We start from the raw sequence: 17902 nt of genomic DNA on the forward strand, positions 1-17902 counted from the left end.
GATCATTTAATGGCGGCGTTTCAGCTAGGGAACTTGAAACAAGTAAGTGTTGTGATAGCGTCTAAATGTGATACACAGTCAATGGTATCATGTAAGTAATCTGTACATAGCAATAAAATGTGTGCAAGCCACAACTTGAAACATAAATACGGTGCGGGCAGAGGCTGTGAGCAGATACAATGAATAAATTATACGATTTCGGACTCCATTTGATAATAAACCCAATCATTATTATACAAGAAGCCAATAGAAATACTTGGCATAAAACAAGTCCTCTCCTAGTGCTGTAAATAAAAGGTAACCCGGAAGAAAAAATGCCATTCATCAGTCAATATTGCTGTTCACAAGTTCACAATTCATGAGCTTGTTTGAGATCGAATCACCCGTTACATTAAATATTTCGTAAGATCGTCACAAGGTTCTCCTTACACAGGTATGTGACCCCTCTCTCCCTCTCCCTCTCTCTCTCTCTCTCTCTCTCTCTCTCTGCATGCCTTTGTGTGCAATTATTATACAATGAATTTAAAACCGGTATGGATAAATTGTAATGTCTTTGATGATACAAGTTCATTAAAGTAATAATTAATCACATAGTAAGTTTTGGATATTAAATAGAAGAATTATATGAAGGCAGATTATTAAATAAACAAGAGTCCATCGAAGGGACTGTCTATCTACTGGGCGAAAAGAATTTCCAGGAATTCAAGATACGGCCATTGTTCCTTTCAGTTGGTGATTGTGTAAACTGTCTCTGACATCTATAATATTCTTCAGCTGTAACAAATTAGCCGCTGTAGTGGACATATTGGATGTCAGTTGGGTACCATTTTCATTTAAGATAAGTAGACATCTTTAGAGGTCTTTTAGGGAAAGTTCATGTTACAGTGATCATCCATTCAGGGGAAGTGGTGACAAGACTTTCAATACAGTCATTATGGCAGACATATTGTATCTACTATTGGCACCGTTTTCATTTAGGACATAGTGAAAACCCCACGTCATAAAGATCATTCATTAGCAGTGAAAACAAGATTTTTAAGACAGTCGTCGTGGCAGCTGTATTGGATGTACGACTAGCACAGTTTTAATTTAGAATCAACTAGTCATTATAAGAAATCTACTGGTGAAAACCATGTGTTGGCATATCTATGGAGAAGAGTAGAGATAGCAATATTTTCAAGATATGACTTTCCATTCATGAGTAGTGACTATAACAAGATTTTCAAGATGGCTGCTCAGGTAGTCATGTTGGACGTCAGATTGGCACCTTTTAATTTAAGACAAACTGGACATGATAATGCGTCTTCTGGTGATAACCCCATGTCGATATGACTTTCTGTTCAAGTAGATGTGATGTGTTGTAAGATTTTTAAGATGGCTGGCATGGAGGCCGTTTTGGATGTTAGATTTGCTACCATTTTCATTCAGGACCAAGTAGACTTCATAACCAGTGTTTTAGTGGGGCTGATATAACCATCCACTCAGGAGGAATAGCGACAACGAGATTTTCAAAATGGTGACTGGCGGATATTTTGGATTCCGAGCAGCACCATTTTCATTTAGGACTAACTATACCATAGGACGAATGTATGTGTACGTGTATATCTTCATGGCAATCTTCCAAGTACTTTACATGAATTAACGATAACAAACTTGTGCTACCGAACGGACGGACGGACGACATACCATCCTGTAAGCTCTTCTAGTCTTTAACCAGCAGAGCTAATAAAAAAAAACGTCTGCCCCTTTGTCAGCATACCGGACAAGCTAATCAACAGGATAACAGTTTTCGAAATAGCTACTGTCGAATCAATACGGATCGAATTAAGTGTCCTCGTTAAAAATATACTTATATTTGCTCTACTTACCGACCTCCAAACCCTTTCTGATCACTGACCGATCAATCTAAACTTTTAACAATGAACTAATCATCGTGGGAGACTTTAAAATTGATTTCATATCAAATATTGACACCGAATGGTTTCCTGTGATACAATTGCACGCGCTTGTACGGGTAATCAACGTTCCAACAAGAGTGACAGCCCATTCTTTTACCTTGTTCGAGCACATATATTATACCCACACTGACAGCCTCTACAAGATAAGGCACCCTGTCTCTGTTAATGATCACTTTCCCATTTGTACAACTCAGAAGTATCAAAGTGCAAATAACAATTCACGTTCGTATATGCAATACCGATGCTTTAATTGTTTCTGTTTCTGAACTGTATCAAAATATTAGTTCACTGGCCTTTTCTGAAACAGACCCATATTATGATTTGTCTATACAGAACCATAATATAATAATAATTACTAAGCAAGGTCCCATGCAAGTTAAAGAATCAAACTATTAAAATAACCAGGATTTTATACTCGTGAAATCGACGAGACGTAGTTTATGGTGGAACAAAACCGAATATCATCACTGTAAATTATAACCTTTCCTTTTCCAAAGAAGACATTGATTCAAAATCTAACACCAGATACATCTGGAATCACATACGATAATTCACGCTTACCAAACTGGAACTTCAAAGTCCATGTGACATTGTTGTTAACGGACAAGTTACACTGATGATCAGGATATTGCAAACCAACTAAATCTCATTTTACTAATGCAAGTACTTTCCAACACTTGACAAGCCTAACAAAGACGAATGCAATGGTATCCGATCATGTTAGCTTCAATATCCCCATAATTACATCAATTGATGTTATTATTAGCCACAAACAAATCGGACGGTTTTTATGGAATTCACTCCAAAAATCGGACATTTTTCGGCATGTCAGTCTCTGGATCTTTGAAAGATGTAATTAACTACAGTATCACTTTCGTAAAAATTTCTCGAGTCCTTAAACTTTGACAAGGTAATGGCGGTTCATAAGTAAATCGAAAGGAATAACCCATCAAGCTATCGACCCATATCTATATCTTACATACTATTCAGGCGTTTGAAAGAAGTAGTTAATTATCGATATCGGATTACATGTACGACAGTTGTTATCCTTGACTAGCGGGTCTTGAGTTTGTCCTATTTTTTAAATTTGACACGTATCAATATCATACATACCAATACCGGTGTTTGAAAGAAATAATTGTAACGGATAGGATTGGGCGCGTCGATTCGGATTATTTAAGTGGTAGAGCGCCCGTCACGAGTTTGGAAAGGCCAGGGTTTGATCTCCAATCCGGCCTAGAAATTTCCCTGTTATATTTGGCACTGCGAGTAGGATTCCACATCTGCATCTCCGACCGGCAATTAAGCTGAAAGTGGACGTTAAGACACGGGTACGTGTCTCAAAGAGGCGGGGTGGGTGGGTCGGTAGGACTGGACGCACGTAATAAATTAGGAATGACCCGGTTCAAGCCCCGCTTCGACTATGCATCTTTTTCTGTTACACATTATTAATAGCATATTATATGTACTGCTGTCGTTATCCTTATTAACGGCTTTGAGTGTGTTCGATTAGTAAATTTAGCGGTTGAGAAGAAAGAAAGCACATTCTCTCTCTCTCTCTCTCACACACACACACACGCACACACACACTATATTATGGATGAATTATTTTAAAATTGCGTTAAAAAAACTTCTACAAGGGTTACGTGTCATACTGATGTTAGAGCATAGCTGACGTTCGAAATTGTATGCGTCAACCCGGTTGGAACTGATTCAGTAAGGTAAGAATTAAACACGATTCTTAATAGAGATAATTATTTATGCAAATAAAAAATATTAACTAGAAGTTTAAGATAATATAATAATATATATATATAGGACGAAGAACGTGATTGCCTCGCAACATTGGCAAACTTGTTTTTAATTGCGCTGTTATCATTTTGTGTCATTACATACATACATACATACATACAGCAGCAGGGAAGTTGTACAGACCAGACGTTCCAGACCAAATAAGCCTTCCTACGAGAACATTTTCCGTAGAAGCCTCAGATTTCAAAAATAAGCCTTCCTGCGAGAATTAATTTGCGTAAATTCACTCCCGACTGCAATTTTTGTGTGCAAATTCAATGATTTCAGACAAGGATTTTAGGGGGGGGGGGGAATTTATTCCGTCGATGAAGTTTGCAAAGTTTGGCTGCCTTTTCATGAATAAATTTGATCGAGACCGATTCGATATCTACTACGCGGATCATGAAGATTAATCGTAATAAAACCATGCGGTGTTGCCTGGGCGCGGCTGAAGAAATTTTTGAATTTGTTTATGTCCATATCGCCGTTGCACCAAGTCTGATGAATATTTCTTAGCGTGTGAGTATCGACGCCATTGAACACCGACAAAATGTTACAATTGTCCCTAATTACCTTTGGAATTTGCGTATATCGCTGCGTCACGTAAATCACATCGGTGTTCTTGTGTCGGCCACGCGAGAATATCCTAGCCGGATTAGTTTGCTTATCCAGCATAACATCATCGAAAACAACAAGATTATTAACATCACCATCTAAATTTTCCACTGATGGAGTTTCATTGATGTCTGTGATGAATTCGATTGTGCCTTCGTCGGTATTGTCGCTAAATTCCTTTAGCACTTGATAACAACGCTGATCATCAACGGATGGCGCAACCAAATACAATTTATCCCATTTTAGCCATCGCATTATCAAATTTAGCAACAACTGCGTCTTTCCAGAACCGGACGGGCCAATAATTATCATCCTTATCGAATTTGGTAACACCGCGTTGTGTTTCACCTGCTCGCGTTTCTTCGTGGCGGAAAAATCAATTACATTCATGTTACTAGAATATATGGATTTATATTGTGTTAAATGTCGCACGCGCACAGCTACGATAAATTCAACCGAAATCGTCACACGCAATAACAGGAACGCAATTGCAGGAGAATGCGAAGTTTGCAAGACACGCAAATTCAGATTTGTAAAAAAAAAAATAGAAGAACCGGAGGAGACATTACCGCCTCCATGAAAAATCTACCTGGGTTGCCCTGGGCGAAATATCCCGGAGAAAAACATCTGCCAGGATACAATTACTGCGGACCTGGTACGAGGCTCGATATAAGACTCAACGATAATAATCAACCAAATCCCGGCGAAGATCCAGTAAACGCCATCGATAACGCGTGTTACTATCATGATCTTGCGTATCGCAGCGGTGATTTACAACAAAGACATCTCGCTGATATTAGGCTAATTCACGCACTAAACGCGATTCCTGACAAAAGTTTCAAAGAAAAATTGGCAACTTGGTTGATAAAAGGCGCGATGAAAGGTAAATTAGTACTCGGCGCTGGTAAATAATAATGGAGCAAATATATTATTCTCCGCGAGGTTTTTGGCGAGGAAAATCAGCAATTGCCAAACTCGCCAAGGCAGCAAAAGTAAAACAGTCCGTTGCTGAATCGTGGCTATCGAAACAGGCGGTCTGGCAAATATATCTTCCTCCGCCTAAGAAAATATCATATGCGAGTTTCTCTGTCAGCGTCCCTAATGAAGTCCATCAGGCTGATTTAATGTTTCTTCCTTACGATACCGTCGACGGAGTCACATACAAGTATGTGTTGACGGTTGTTGATATCGCTAGCAGATACAAGGAAGCGGAACCGTTATCGAATAAAACAGCAACGGAGATCGCTAAGGCGTTTAGCGAAATTTATTCACGATCCCCGTTGACCTGGCCGAAGCTTCTCCAGGTTGATCCAGGTCGAGAATTTCTTGGCGCGGTTACTTCATTGATGAAAAAGAATAATGTTAAAATCCGTCGCGGTATTGTAGGTGTTCATCACAATCAAGCTATCGTTGAGAGATTCAATAAAACTCTCGCGGAAAGATTATTCGGATATCAGTACGCGCGCGAATTTATTCAGGATAATCGATCTCATGATTGGGTATCGAGGTTGCCTCATGTGATTAACGCACTAAATAACGAGACAACGAGAACAATAGCAATGAAACCCGCAATTGCAATTACAAAAACAAATATACCCCTAAAGCGAGATTCCACAATTCCGCCTGTGCTAGGTAGCGTCACGGTCAGGTACTTATATAAAGAAGGCGAGGCCGAAGGAGGAAGAAAAAGAGCAACCGATCCAAATTGGAGCGTAACAACACACAAAATATCAGCCGTAACAAGATCGTCGGGAAGACCAGCAATTTATTTCCTAGATTCGCTAGCGCCACAACGCGGATTTACCAAGGAGGAATTACAAATAATACCGAAAGATACTCAACTACCGCCAGCGTCATTAATGTGAAACTTAATTCTACCTAACTGAGATAATTTTCTTACTCTTGACACGGCTAAATAAACTAAATTTGACCAGGAAATTCTATCATCGACGATCCAAACTTGGCCATCCACGGTTAATCCCTGCGATGAATGTATCGTTGTTGCGTAGCCTAGTTTCCATGGCGATCTTTCTGCGTTTATCGCGTCATTAACAAGATTAATATCAACAAGAATAATATCGTTCAAGACCAGGATCTTTTCCTCTCCGCAGGGTAAAGTAACACTGATATTTTGTTTTCTGGTATCAGCGGGCCTGTAACACAACGGCACCTGTAATGTTGGAAATTTCTCACAATGAAGCTTGAATAACATTTCCTGAATAACATCGCGAACAATTTTCCTACTAGCAACGATCAAATGATCGGGACGCCACAAATTTAGAAAAATATCCATCGGAGTCTCGTCGATTATTCTTCTCATCACATCGCATTGAATTTTATTCGGTTGTAATCGAATTATTTTCTTAAATTCAGTCAGTAAAATATCATTGGATCTATAATCGGCGTCGATTTCCTCATAATAGTCAACGAAATTCCTGAGCCATTCGTGAGGAGATTCACCATCAATCGGATCAGGCTGGCCATGATCTCCGCACATTATCACGGCTGTATTTTTCTCCTCCAGCCAGATCAGGAAAGATTTTAATACAACTAAATTTACTGTGCAAATTTCATCAAATATTATAATTTTGTTGATATATTTATTTCCCATACGAGCCGAATCCCATAATCCACCGCTGTATTTGAAATAACTATGATAAGTACCAGAATCAACGCCGCGTTGCCTTATTTCTCGCGCTAATCTGTGAGTTGGAGTCAACACGATCATATCAGATTTCGCAAATAAATTTATCGCTCGCGTTGTTTTACCGCTACCACCAGGACCATTTAGGTAAACGAATTTACTACGTGAAATCGGGTCAAATGCGGATGCAGCCGTCGATATTTCCTCAAATTTATCTCGATGAAATTTATCGCAATCTTCGACATCGGCGTCCTCACAGTAATCTAGGATATCTTCGTTTTTTATCCTCCAAGTGCCCCAAGAACCATCAGCGATTAAATTTTCTAGCCTATACTGATATTTCTTATCGATATAAAACGAGTCCGTTGCGACCCTTACCGCGATATCAGAAAATTTATTTATCATCGACAGTAAATTTATACTCACATAAGCGAGCATCGAAGACCTCAAATGCGTATACTGCGCTGATTCTCCATCGAGATAGCTAATTACGGTACCCAACTTTACTCCGTCAATAATAATATTCTCTCTGTTGCAAAATATCCCTCGCGACACTGTATCGGCAATAATAAAATCCATCTCGGCGTCGTTGATAAATAACCTAGCGTGTCGGTGTTTATGATCAACGGATCCTCCTTGAGTAAATTTGCCAATTATTTTTCTTCCGATATCTTTCGCGTTTTCACAATCCGTTGGTAGCCAAACTTCGGTTTGTTTTCTATACGATATAATCGCCTCGCTAACCGTCAACGATATTAACATTGACGAATCTAGCATATATCTCAACAACACTATAGGGACCCATCTGCGTTGAGATAAATGCCGACCAAACCAAATATAACAAATTTTATGTAAATTTTCAGCAAACTCAAATGAAGTGACACAAGCGAATCCGGTCATGACAAAATCAGGTAACGGTCCGTTAATTGCCACTCTTGTCATCTCGCTGGTGGGATGGCCAAATTTAGCAAAATAATCCGCACAATCACCATATCCAAGGAAACTTCCAGGATAGCACGCGCTCATATCAACGGAGATCATATCTTCGAAATAATATTTGGTATTCCACAATCCGCCATGGCCGTATTCGATACAGCTAAGTTGAATATCAGCGAGAAATTCGTTCCTTGTAGGTTTCCACGAATTTCTTTCTCTGGCAGCGTGAGCGGCAACAGACGGAACCGTAAAACAATTCGTTAATAACTGATCAGGATTTGACGAATATTTCACCGCGATATTTTTCATAGATTCATGTAATTTTTCATCACGGTAAATATCTCCTCGCGGCAAGATAAACTGATCATACCTTTCTTCGCTCGAAAATAACCAAACCGATATCGGATCAGACGCGGCTAATATTTTGATATATCGGAACATGGCATCGGAATTGTCCTTCGCAGAATTTTCCACAGGATAAAATTTAACAGCGCGATCTCGCGGGAATATCATTACCGACTGCGACCACGCATGTGAATTATGATCAACAATCTCGATTGGAACCCCTCGAGATTTATATGGCGACGAATATAATATTTCTCCTGATAGCGTTTTCACCGTGATAGGAAATTTAAGTTTCTTGCTCAACACAGCAACATCGTCAATCGATGCGCCATCAACAACTGTCTTCGCCCACGCGTTAATTTTATTCAATCTCAACTGAGTCAATCCAGATCCACGACGAGCGTTTTTCATATGCTCGATAACGCGCTCGGCAACGCAATTTATCATCGGCGATTCTTTCATCGCGGGTAGATTTTTCACATCCGGATTATTATTCAACCGATAAATTCCATAAACAACAGCACTAGATGGATACGCCCTAGCATAATAAGGACCGTCAATTCCCAATAATAATCCTAGCTTCGAATTTTTATCAAGAACAACATTTTTCTTACTGCCACGTATTGGATCTCGTTTATCGCGAATAATCCAAGTGTCGTCAGGCATTTGTGCAATAAATTTTATTCCAAAGATAAATCGCTCTTCCTTGTGTTTGGATTTTATGTGCTCGATTATCTTCTTGGCCCGTTCCAGATTCATCGTAGCATCAACAGCGTTAGTTTTCCAAGTAGACCAAACATGAATCGCTCCATCATCGAGGAATTCTCTCTTGGCGCGATCGACCTCAGGAATGATATATTCTGCCTCATCAAGATCAAAAATATCCATTATTATATTTTAGACAAATATTTAAATTATAATGAATAAATGTTCGTGGATACCAATCGGATCAACAAAATCATGCGACAAATCCTGCAGAGGTGATTATTGTGGCGCTCATATATATGCGATTCGACGAGGCAGTAAAGGACCACAGAGGTGTTTAGTTTGCCAAGTTGGCACTCGAGGAAAGACTCGATTGTGTTTATCCTGTGGAGGGAAAAATTATCGGGAATTGCTCAGATATTACAAAAAAAGATCCTCGTCGGTGATAACATGCGAAGAGGATTACATTAATCGATTCAAGGCAAATTACGATTTAAACAAACAGAATATTGTATATGAATCCAAAATCAACGATTCCTGCAATGAAAATCACACACGAGTATAGATCGCATCCAACCATCGATGGATACGAAGCATCATCGGATGGTGTTGTCAGAAATGCAAAAACAAAGAATCAAGTCGGTAGAGTTGATAACGGTGGATATCTTAGATTTTCTGTCAGTAAAAATAATAAAAGAAGAGGAACAAAATATTTATGTCACAGATTCGTGTTCGAATGTCACAAAGGACCTATCAGGGATGGTCTTGTTATTGACCATATCGATGGAAACAAACTCAACAACAAGATAACCAATCTTCGCGCGGTGTCTCAAAGCGAAAATTGCATATTTGGTAATACTGGCAGGCACCCTAAATACGCCAAGGCCGTCAAATCGATAAATCAGGAAACAGGCGAGGAAATGATATTCGAATCGATGACTGCAGCTGCGAAATATTATGAAATTAATCCAGCATCGGTACGATATGCAGCAGAAATAAAATACAGGGCGACGTTTTCATATAATCTCGGTGAGTGGATTGAGTTTTATTATATTCCGATAATATTTGATTCGGAAAGCGACGAAGAATAATTGAATATTACAAAATTAATATAACATGAATGAACAAACCATAAGCAATATCATCGAAGCCATCGATGACCTGAAGAAAAAAATAAATCTTCCATCGGAGTTGGACACAAATAAAATCCGATCCGAATTTGAGACGATTGTTCAAGGGAAACTTGAATACAAATACACGCTGCCGTCAGAATACAAATTAATAAAGAAAATCCAAATTGCGATGTACCAATCGCTTGCAACAGTCAGCGATGATCGCATCGAGGATTTTGTTAAATTATCTACGCTAGTGGAGAAAGCTAGACTGATTTTATCCGACGAATATGAATCAAGAAAAATTACAAGCTCGCGCATCAGACAACTGAAAAAGCTTGTCGATGAGAGCAAGGCCAAGGAAATCGCAGACTCTTGAATTTTCCTGAATATTTTCCGCAAACAACAAAAAAAAAACAAAAATTAAAAAAATATATTAATTTTGAAAATTTCCCTGGATTTTATTTATTTTTTTGGCCTGTTTTTCCCGTGAATAGATTCAAGAGTCAGAGACTCTCACGATTTTACCAGTAAATTAATACTAACAGTTTCCCCGCGTATATCAAGCAAATTTCCTTTCTGATCCGTCAGTTTGAAATTTATCCTTGACAATAATCGATTATGACATCGCAGATAAAACGGATTCACCGGCTCCTTTATTATCAAATAACCCGGAGAGGCGCTAGGTGAAAACGAATACAAGATAAATCCCTGTTGTGCTTGATTTGACTCTGACGAATCAACATTGTAGCTGCCCTCGACAACATCCGCGTGAAGATAAATCGCGATAACTTCCGTTATATTAACAATACCTGGCGAGATATGCCGCCCGCCTTTGGTAGGATCATTATCGTGTCTGAGTAACAACGCTAATTGTCTTTTCTCTGCCCATGCGGCGTGTAATTTCGGAAATAACTCATCAATGGTATCAGTGACTGATTTTCTTAGTTTATCAATATCATAACCAGGAAATTTGAAATTTGGTAGCGTTTCCTCGGTTAATTTATGTAATTCCATGAATTTTTTCTTATTTCCTGAATTTTTGATCAGTGTAAATTTGATAATAGGAAGAACATAATCACCGATTGATACATCGTCGATGATTGCCTGAATGAGCATTTTATGATAATATTCAAGATCATTCGCAATTTTATTCAAACTTCTCACAACCCCTGGGAGAAATTCACACAATATTGATTTATTTTCGATACATTCATTGAAAAATGATCGAAATTGAGAAAGAAATATCTTGTGTACTCTATTAAATTCGCTGATGGTTTTTTTTACATGATCGCCGTTTATTGGGGTTGTTGCAATTTTTTTATATTCACCAGCATCTACCACTGTATCCGGGGGTGGGATTTTGGGAAGAGCTAACCATGAAATATATCCCCATCCCCTATAATTAAAAGAAAATACAATACGATCGTGTTTATGCTGCTCCATGAGATTAATGGCATCATTGATTATATCAAAGCTGGATGTGGGGAATAATCCCGAATCCTCGTCGGTGATAAAGTCGGATTTTTTGGTTCGGGCTGCCTTGGTAAATCCAACGAGGTAAACCCCGGAGTTGTATCATCCGATGTTTCCAGAGGGGGAATTTCGGGCCAACCTAATATGGTCCTAATCGATGATTGGTAAATATCTACCATGTACGGTGATTTCACTTCTATCATCGATGATAGTGTTGGTTCGTGCGCAGATATCTTTATTCCCGGAGTAGCATCGCCGGTTATATTTGATATTCTGGTGGTAAATTCCTTATCCAGCTGATCAATTTCGTAACTGCCTGTTGGTATACCGACATATATCCAATCGGGAGTTCCATCGGGTTTGGTTTTGTTGGCAAAAACAAGCGAATTATTCGATGATAATTTACCGAATGATTTCGATCTAACATTAGGCCAGCTGTTGTAGACACGCAATTGTGTTAACGCAATTTCTTTGACGCTGATTGGTGTTGAAAAATTAATGCTAAATTCTGGCTTAGTTGAGCTTAACGATATTAACGTTGTTGTCGGCGGTGTCGTGTTTGTCACGATCTGGGCTAGTTCGGACATTATTAATATTCATTTGTTCAATCTCCGAGTAAATACTTATCATTACCGAAAATTCTAGATCGGAGATAACGCCATCGTTGAGACTCTCCGAAAGCAACGATGATAATTTCGAATACGCGTCGTTGATCTTGGTTAGTTTGTTTTTGTACAACGATAATTTCTCACTCGTGCACGAGGATATCTTTTTCGCTACGATATTGAGAACACCTGCGATTGTCGTTGTTGACGAGATTATTATCGTTGCAACGATTGGTGCGATTGTTGTTACCGCGGATAAAATTATTCCGCGGATACCGCGTACACGGCGACGTCAATGGTAACTAATCTACGCTGGTATTTTTTTATTTTTGTTTGATATTCGTCGAGGAGTTTTTTTAGCGAATCCTGCCATGATCGCGCCTGATTGTAACGGTAATCCGATGCGGTCATTTATTAGTTATTTATCTAGCCAATTGATTGGGGATTCTCTATCTCGGCGACTTTAAACGGCTCCGGATCCTCCATCTCGGCAACGTTGACAGTCTTGGAGGGATTGGTTGTGACCCAACCAGCTAAATATTCGAAAATTACAAAATAATGCACTGGTCCCATGTTGGTTCTATCCAGTGGCGTTAATTTAAAAGTTTCAGTTTTATTCTCGCTTATAGAAATAACGAAAAATCCAGGATGGTATTCATAAATTTCACGAAGAAGAGCCGTCACGTTAAATTTTATTAATGACTTCGAAATAATATACACTCGATATACAGCATGAAATGGCGCGGTAAAGTTAAAAGAATCATTATCAGGTGTCCATGTAAAATATTCTGACCTCAGTACAAATGGCACATAGAGAAGAAGATTTGATGTTTCTACCTCCGCTGATACCGTAATAAGCCCCAACGCAGTAATATCCAACGGTAACATGTCTACTTTGATTTCGTCGACGCTTGTTGTTACGGCGAGAAGTTTCTCGTTGATTTCTTGAATTTTTCCATCGTTCGCTGATGTATCAACCTTTTGACGCGCTAATTCACGTACCGCGTTAATTTCATTGTTAATTTTAGTAATATCCTCTTCGATTTTTCTTGTTTTCTCATCTGTCGATTCACGTATCGCGTTAAACCCCTTGGTAAATTCGGGAACAACAAGATCGTTGAGTTTATTAATTTCCTTGTTGATATCGTCGATTGTTGCTCTCTGACCTAACGAGATATTTATTTTGGTAATTTCCTCGTTGATGGATTTTACTTTCTCGCTGAGATCGTTATGTGATGTTCTATCGGCTTTTTGAAATATTAATGCACGTGCCGATTCAATATCTTTGTTGATTTGGGCGATATCTTCGTTTATTTTCTTTGTTTTCTCGGTAAGATCGTTATGTGATGTTCTATCGATTTTCTGACCCATCGCGGTATTTATTTTGGTAATTTCCTCGTTGATGGATTTTACTTTCTCGGTAAGATCGTTATGTGATGTTCTATCGGTTTTTTGAAATATTAATGCACGTGCCGATTCAATATCTTTGTTGATTTGGGCGATATCTTCGTTTATTTTCTTTGTTTTCTCGGTAAGATCGTTATGTGATGTCCTATCGGTTTTTTGAAATATTAATGCACGTGCCGATTCAATATCTTTGTTGATTTGGGCGATATCTTCGTTTATTTTCTTTGTTTTCTCGGTAAGATCACTGTGTGTAGTTGAGGAGGTTTCGATGAATTTTTTTATATCCTCGTCGAGTTTTTTACTGAGATTTTTTGATGTATCATCTAGTTTTTTAAGATCGTTAGTTAGCTTGGTAAATCTTTTTGTCACTCTGTCCTGAAGATCGTCGTGTAATGCTTTATCAGCCTTCAGAAGCAACGTTGCTGATAACTCCTTGTCGGATTTTTCCACATCCGCGATATTGGCCTTTAGTGGTAATACCGCGATAATATCGGTAATATCAGCAATAGATTTTAATACCATCTCCGATTGACGAGTAAATTGACTAATATGATCGCGGTATTCGTCTCGCTTGATTATATCAGTTATTTTGACGTTGCTGGTTTGTAATCTTCCTTCGGTATTTTGAAAAACAGCAACTTCGCCAGGGTCCACCTCTGACAGCGATAGAAGATTGTTAATATCGCTCTTGGTTGCGAATTTTGATAGATCGACGTCAGTCACTTCTGCCTTTTCCTTCCTGTAGATAAATCTACCGTAAATATCAACCATGATATTTATCTACGGCGTATTCAAATACAATTTTGTGATACGGACCGGATGATTTTGAAATTGCGTCAAGAACATTAATTGACTCTGGACCGCATATTGGTGGATCAGCTAATGTTTGTGTTGGAAGAGTCGAATACCAAATCGGAAGATTTAGTTTTGACACATAGCTGATAAATTCATTTGGCGGTGCTAATCCGTACGAATCAAAATAAACGGCTTCGCGAGGATTAATTGCGTAGGCAACCCAGTGCGTGCCAGGGCCGGTATTTTTATCGAGATTAATTATTCCTGTCTCGGTAGGGTTTGGTTTGTCTGGTAGTTGATCTCGCATAAATACACCTCTGAAAAATTTTATTTTTTTATTCTTTGCTTCGCTGATCAAATCTAAATTTGAGGCTGGTAGACTCGTCTTAGGCCGGATCCGTATGGGGGCCGTCTTAGATAAAGGCCTGATCCTTTTTGTTGTTTTTGCAACAGGAGAGAGAGGACGGGAAGTAACCCTCCCTTTTTTTTACCGTATCTCCCTCCCACCACCTTCTCTCCTAATTTGGAACCTATACCCGAGAGCGCGCCTAATCCTAATGTCTTTCCAATCATCGGAAGGGCCATTTTTATCAGAGGGAGAAAAGGAAGAAATCCGCCTGTTTTGACCATATCTCTGATGGCGCCTATGGAAAGGCTCACATGAACGCCAGAATTTGCTGATTTGGCCTTGGTAAATCGTTCACGTTGACCTCTAGTTAGCGACAGTTTGTTAGGCCCACCGTGAATCTGATCGTTTTTCAGTGTTAATTTCATACCGCATCGCTTTGATATCGCTGTTTGGAGTTTTTTCATCTGACCCGGGGCCAGAGTTACACTGACGTGTTCGTATGGCATATTAATAATCGCTTAGTCTAAATTTGGAATTTGTCACATGTTCTCGACTGGAGCGTCGATGACTCTCATTCTGCCGCTGATGCCTTCCAGGATCATTGTTCTATCGCTGAGAATAACCGCGATGGCTCTTGCTGCTCCGGCTGTGTTAATTCTAGCTTTGAAATGGATATCGACAACGGATTGTTTTACCAAATCGAGATGTTCCAGGGAAAAGTAATAGATAGGATAGCGAGTATTAAAATCTAGCTGTGATATTTGCAATCCTGTGTCGATATTTTGATCGCGTCCCATGAAACTTAGCAAGCGATGATATGCGCGGGCAGTCGAAAAATTTTCAAAATCAATCGATATTTCCTCGGATGGTTCTTGCTGGCCGTTTATTCTCAGTGAAACGTTTGTTGCATCGAATCTATCGAATATCATGTGACTGCGATTTTGATTATATCTATCTGCAGCATGAAGAGCAACAAAGATGTGTCTAGGTGCCGAAGCGCCCTGTTGTGACGCAATTCGCCAGGTAAATATTCCGTTGATATTAACATCGCAGGAGTCGGTCATCGTTGTCAACCAGGACATGACGGATTTTCCGCCTTGATTCATGAATGATAATAATTTTTCTTCCTCAAGCATCGATGGAACTATCGCTGGCATCCACAAGGTAAATTTGTTTAGGATTACCTTGCCTGCATCACCAGGATCTCGCCAGATGGCTTTGTCACTGCCAGCGGCGTCTCGAACGAAAGTTATCGTGTGTTTTGCTCCGTAAATAACTTTTCTGAAATGCCTGCAAAATCCAAAAATGTGAGATAGCGGAATTGCGCAGGAAAATCTTCGTTCAACTCCCTTTAGCATAGCTCTTCTCGTGGCAAATCCAAGATTGTAATTGTTATTGGGGGTGATCATCACTGAACGAATATCAGCGGGAGCGCCAGCGACGGTTACCGGTCTGCCGATATCATACGGGGAATGCTCAGGGTCATCGGAGTTATCTTTGGCGAACATCATACTAGGACCGGCTGACCTGGTAAAATCATCCGAGTATCTCGCTAGGCCTATAATCGTCGTTGCTATATCAACGTTGTCCGTAATTGATTCGATCTCTCTTCCGTCGATCATGTAAGTGGCACTCTTGAATAATGCCATGATGCCGTTGTTGACAAACCCAACAGCAAAATCATCGGCATAGTTGGTATCATCGTTTTTCACAATTCTCCCAACAACCTCGATATATGCCTCAGATGGAAGAAAATATCTTGTTGTATCGTGAACTTGAATTTCCAAGCGATTATTTGTATTTGGGTCAACTGCATCGTACGAGAAATACTGGAAATCCCGCACGGATGTATCCCTGCCTACAGGCTCGTCCATGTCGAACACTTCATTTGACACTTGTGCGAACATTTATTATTAAGAATATCATCTAAAACGAAGACCACTGCCTGAAATGAAGCTTGTATTTGCTAGGTTTGTCTTAGCAACTTCCTTTGCGAGATTTGTATTTGCAACTTCCTTTGCGAGATTTGTATTTGCAACTTCCTTTGCTAGATTTGTCTTAGCAACTTCCTGCGCTAGATCGTTTATTTTTTTATTTGCTGCGTCATTTATGACTTTGCTGATTTCGGGTGGCATTTCTCTGGTGATGGGTAATTTGACGGGTTGTTTTTTGCGCATTAAATTTAATATTTTACTTTTGACAACATTGAAGCCCTTGCTGGCCAAATTACCGATACCAGAAACGGCAGTCTCGCCGATCTTTCCTATTGCTTTTAACCCGAGCTGTTTGATCATGGGTCCAATTTTAGGTATTACTCGCGTAAAGAGACTTCCAATAATATCGCCGAATCCATTGCCGTGGATATATCTGTATACGGGTAATCTAGAGTTTACTACGCGGACCTGTCTAGGTCTGCGTTGATATTTATGAACAATCATGTTATTTCAATTGTGTTGTTTTAATCGATGAGTTCATCGACAAGTTCCTTGTAAATGTGAGAGTCGATGACACCGCCGCGGAATAATCGCTGACAAATATCTGAGGCTTCGTTGATTATTTCGCGAGAGTTATTTCCTGCTCGTTTTCCTCCGATTAATACCTCGAGGCGAGATACATCGTTGACAACACTATCAGGGCAAACGGTATATCCGCTTCCTGTCTTTGGTTTTGAAAATGACGATGGCGATAACGCTTCCTCAAATTCTTCTTTTTCGCCTAATTCTCTCACAGCCTTTTTGAATCTATGGTAACTTGGAAGATAAGGATCAACCTTAATCCCCTTCGCAGCAAAATACACAGCGGGAATCCATTCGGAGGAGGAATATTTTTCTGAAGATCTCGGAAGTAAATACTTACCCTTTTCTCTGTAACCGTACTTAGCAATTTCAGCCAAGTTGCCTTCATATAATTTTTTAAGCCCCTCCCTGGAAAAATCCTTGAAGGGAAGAATTCCGTTAATTCTTGAAGTTTCACCCATCGATGTTCCCGTAATATCATTTTTTGAATATTGCTCAACATGAGCAAAATTTATCCCCCGGGCCTGTTTCTCATTATATTTTATTCGATATATCGCCCTAGTCCAAAGATCTCGTGTTTTATAAAAATTTGATCCCGCGTCTGTTAAATATTGATGTCGATTATCAAAGGTACGCTTTGCAAAATAA

At 39.4% G+C, this 17902-nt stretch overlaps 1 protein-coding gene across 2 annotated transcripts in view; it reads left to right on the plus strand.

Moving 5' to 3' along the window:
- The first annotated feature begins 309 nt into the window (after positions 1–309).
- Positions 310–17902, plus strand: part of LOC149775134 (uncharacterized) — a 66721-nt gene continuing 49128 nt past the window's right edge. The window contains exon 1 of one of the 2 annotated variants that reach the window (XM_089942938.1): positions 310–433. The gene's annotated coding sequence lies outside the window, so the exon portion shown is untranslated. The remainder of the gene's footprint in view (positions 434–17902) is intronic. The other variant, XM_089942939.1, reaches the window with a different exon arrangement.

The sequence above is a fragment of the Sinohyriopsis cumingii genome, chromosome 19 (genome assembly GCF_028554795.1).
Source record: "Sinohyriopsis cumingii isolate HCF-2022 chromosome 19, ASM2855479v2, whole genome shotgun sequence".
In the NCBI taxonomy this organism is placed as follows: Eukaryota; Metazoa; Mollusca; class Bivalvia; order Unionida; family Unionidae; genus Sinohyriopsis; species Sinohyriopsis cumingii.